Source organism: Octopus bimaculoides, chromosome 1, assembly GCF_046866305.1.
Source record: "Octopus bimaculoides isolate indiv1 chromosome 1, ASM4686630v1, whole genome shotgun sequence".
Taxonomy (NCBI): domain Eukaryota; kingdom Metazoa; phylum Mollusca; class Cephalopoda; order Octopoda; family Octopodidae; genus Octopus; species Octopus bimaculoides.
Window position 1 is genome coordinate 9,097,870 of NC_142928.1, and position 5,000 is coordinate 9,102,869.

Sequence of the window (5,000 nt, forward strand, 5' to 3'; positions counted from 1 at the left end):
TAACACAGCACTTGTTCCACGTCCTCGCTTTGTTGTCTTTTCTTGTTTGTTCTTGTTTGGATTGACTATACATACATACATACATACATACATACATACATACATACATACATACATGCATGCATGCATGCATGTATGTATGTATGTATGTATGTATAAGTACCTACTTAACGGTCTCCATGAACAATTTCCCAACATCTCAGGTGGTCTATACAGAGATGACGCTGTGTTCACCATTCAAAATTCTAGTAACCAGACAATTGAACAAACTAAAAAACGATTAAGAACCTTCTTTAAAAACGTTGACTCATCATATCTTTCTGTAACATCGTCAAAACAGCTAATTTCTTAGATGTTACTCTGGACCTACAAAACCAAACCTATCCCTACCACAAACCTGGAGAAAACCTACGATACGTGAACTTCACCTCCAACCACCCCACTCCGTTCTAAAGTCTATTGAAGAAAGCGTTTCCTACCGGATTTCCTCATTGTTAATCAAAATTTATTTGATCAATATGCCGGATATTAGAACGTGCCGGATATAAACATTTAACTGAATACATCCCTCTCTCAACTAAACCCAGAGCAAAAAACAGTTCCCAACCCTCTTATGATAGACCTATCCCACCCCTCCAATACCCACTCAAACACTGGAGTAGCAAACAACCTAACAAACGACCCTCTACGAGATAACTCCTAATCCTATATACACCACAAACCGCCAAAACAGATACCAACACACACCGCCAAAACCCTAACTCCACCCAGGTAACCCCCCCCCCCAACAATCGGATTAAATGAATTAGAATCCGAGGCATCATATGGTTCCACCAACCTCCACTTCGCCCTTAACGTCCAGTGTCGAGTACCCAAACTCTTCTTCGCCCCTACTCGAAACAAATTTCCCTAAATCTAACCTCCAATCTATAAAATTATCCTACTGCACCACCACCACTAACATTGCCGGAGTTTAGAAATAATACATTTCTAAATTTCTCAGAGAGATTTATGCAATAGTGATACGATGAAGTAGTTGTATGCTGCCAACTTAAAGTGAGAGTCCCATGAAGGGAATAATACTACTGTTGGTTAGACCTAGGAAGCTGCACCGCTTCCTGTCAGCCTTGACAGGCATCTTCCACTAGCAGGTCATGCTACTCCAGACTGATGACGAGCAAAGACTCACAAACAGGTCACTGGATGCAGGCTTAACTGGGTGGAGGTGCTTGTCTCCTCCTTGTAAACATAAGGACACAGGAAATGTGTCAAGGCCAAAGGTAAATTATCCAAACTATATATATGCATACATACATACATACATACATGCATTTATGTACACTTTTACCTGTTTCAGCCTCTCTACTGTGGCCATTGCGAGGCACCACTGATGTCATTATCATTTCAGATACACATACACACACACACACACACACACACACACACATATATGTGTGTGTGTGTGTGTGTGTGTGTGTATGTATATATATATATATATATATATATATATATATATATATATATACTAACATACATATATGTACAAGTAATGTTTTATAAACATCTAACTATTAAAGTGGGAAAATTATCAGAAAATCTATTCCTATTCACTTTTTCAGCTACACATATACGTATACATACGCGTACACTCACGCACACACGCACACACACACACACACACACACACACACACACACAGACGTAGGGTGATTAATGTCACCGAGTTTGTCATTTGTTATTCAGTGTTTGTGGAGTGTGATGGTTGGCGTCATAATTTCTCGTTGTTCATTTGGCGCTTTCATCCATAAGCTTGCCCACAAATATTCTAACTTGTCATTTTGTATGAAATTCAAGTGTTTTATGTGATATGATTGATAATTACGTACTCCTTTCACATCCAGATCACACAAACGCATATATAAGAGACACGCACACAGCCAGACACCATATATAATGTCTGTCAAATTCATACTCTTGCGACGAAAGAAAGTATTTATCTTACGTTCGCGCCGTGGTGTTGACGTATTTCTCGACAAAAGAATGGAATTGCTAAAATATAATAAGTGGCTTCACAGACAAAAATAAGAGTACTCAATACAGTGTGTAGAGTGAACCATTTTATTATAATAAACTCGCTAAATATGAATATCTTTCTACGCCTTTAAGTTGGGGGTTTAAGTTGAGTATTCTTCAGCTGTTTTGTTAGCGCCGCCTGCATTAATACAACATCTTATTCTACGGCTGTCATCTAAATAAGAATGGTTACTTCATTATCCAAATTCTTTTGAGACTCAAAGAGTTCAGGGTAAATACGAATAATCACTTGGGAAACTATAGAGAGAAGAAGCAATGTTGAACAATGGCTTTATGTCTTGTGACGTCAGTCTCATAGAGAAGCTCAGCATCGTCCGTTACCTCACTCCAATACTAAATAGAAAACATCTGAGCTTGACTTGCCGAAAGTTTCTGAGGAATAACTTCAAAGTTGAACCACTTGTTTGTGCTTCACAAACACAGACTCTAACTCAGTAAATATATAACGAATCAAAAGTGATCGATCCATTAAAACTATCGAACTACCATTTTAGATTTTGATTATTTAAAACTCTCTGATGACTATATTTGACTTTTAAAGTTGTATCGCAAGAAACCTTGGATGTTCTGAAATACTTCTCTGTTTGCACTTTGCGCATGCGTGCATGCATGCATGTGTGTGTGTGTGTGTGTGTGTGTGTGTGTGTGTGTGTGTGTGTGTGTGTGTGTGTATACAGCCTTAAAACCCGCGAACTCGAACTAACACTTTCAGATCTGCAATGGGTAAAAGACCACATCCTACCATTTCTTTCTGATATTTCTGATGACTGCCGGGTTTTTCTCAGATCTTCTCATGAAACCGAATGAGGACAAAATATGTTGTTTCATTTATAATGGTATAACCAATCTATCAAGCAATATATTTTTGTTACTAAGGCGACGAGCTGGCAGAAACGTTAGCACGCAGGGCAAAATGCTAAGCGGTATTTCGTCTGTCTTTATGTTCTGAGTTCAAATTCCGCCGAGGTCGACTTTGCCTTTCATCCTTTCGGGGTCGATAAATTAAGTACCAGCTGCGTACAGGGGTCGATCTAATCGACTGCCCCCCCCCCCACCTTCCTCAAAATTTCGGGCCTTGTGCCTAGAGTAGAAAAGAATATATAAAGGTCTGTTTTTTTCTAACTCCTATTTTTTCTTTTCCTGTCAGCTTTCCTCTTGATATACATTCCCATTCTATTTGGTCGGATGAAGAACAGGAGTTAAATTAATACACTGTTAATTTTAATGTTGCTTGTAGTCAGCACTCGATTAGAGTGGTAGAATTGGAGATTCGTATTCCACACTGACATGTTGTGCTTCAGGAAGTTTGAAATTACAGAAGAGATTTTAAAGATATCCAGTGATTTCAAGATCCATGAATGTGGTCTGCTGGCAAAGACCTTCTCCATTCGGAACCGAGATTTTTGCGTTTGCTATGACAGTTGTCAAGGATCATGTGATTGATTAGAAGTTGATTTTTGCATCCATATGAGTCCCGTCGGCACCATTTTTGTTCAGTAGGGAAAATATCGTTCTGTTCCATAAAGGCGTGTTTTCTCCTCGAAGATGAATGTTAAAATTTTATACGTGGTATATAGACATGTTATGGGCCGACAGTTTTGGGGAAATTTAGTTTCATTATTCTTTGGAAGTAGATAAGTAATACCACTTGCTAACCAATCATTGAATAGCTGAACTATTCATATGCGCATGAGAGAGCTGCGAGCTAGAAATTTGGTATTTTATCTTTACTAGGGGATTTCCACTAACGAGTCTTCGTGAGTGTCATCCTTAAATTTACCATTGTAATGTCTTCTCATGCTTGTTCTGGTAAATTTTGGAAGGATCCTTCTGTGTGTCTAATCCAGTCTGCATTTTCATTGTATGTCTTTTCATCACTCCAAATATTTTTCCAAAACTTTTCAGCTTCTTCCATGGGAATGGGGTTCTTCAACGGTTATTTTCCCCTTCCATCTTTCTCTGTAGAATGTTTTCGCATTGGATGTAAACAGCTTCTTTTGCTTGTAAAACTTGTCTCTCTTCTCAAATCTTCGTATTCTTTGAGCTTTTGATTGGACTTTTTGTTGCAGAGTTTCTTTTGTTGAAAGTAGCTCTTCTCTTGGAGAGAATTTATATTTTCTCTTCGTCTTTATTCCTTTTCTGGATCTTACATCGTTTCCACAAATTAGTTCATTTAATATTGATATGTCACCTCTCATTATTTCAATCTCTTTTTTAATTTTACTTCTTCAGTTTGGAATTCTTCCCATGTGTGTATTTCTTTGTTTTTTCGGAGGCATACAACTGGTTTCAACTGTCTTAGCAGATGCAAAAATAATTTCATTTAACTCAGTGAGATCAGTTTTAGTTCTTGCATGATTTCTTTTGTTACATAGTTGCCAATTTTAATTTGTTTTTTACTTTGGATTGCATTTGGAAGTTTATGAAGTGGTTCCCTATCATGCGTATTGGCACGTCTTGCAACTTCAAACTTATTCAGGATTTTCTGCTTCGTTTCTATTATAGACTCTCTCTGTTCTTCAGGAAATGCGTGGTCATTTTCTGCTGCGTATTTGATTGTGGTTATTTCACTATCTGTGAGTCTTTTATTTCTGAAGATATCCCTCCTAACGTTCGCTAACTTGCATTCGTCCAAATATAGTCTGCTGTCTTGATTTTGTGTTCGCCATATTTGACAAGAGTGTGCGGTGTGTTTCTCTTTAGATGGCCTACCTAATGCATAGTAATAGGCGTATATTACTTCTGTATACTCTTCTCGGGTCCATTTGATCCTCTTGCAATTTTTTTTTTCTGTGGTGGATGCGGAGGTTGACTTGGAGGGCTCGAGTTGGGGCAGCTCCTGTTCAAGTGACCATCCAGGTTCATATTCAGAGAAAAGTTTGTGCCAACAGATGACTTTTCATCTC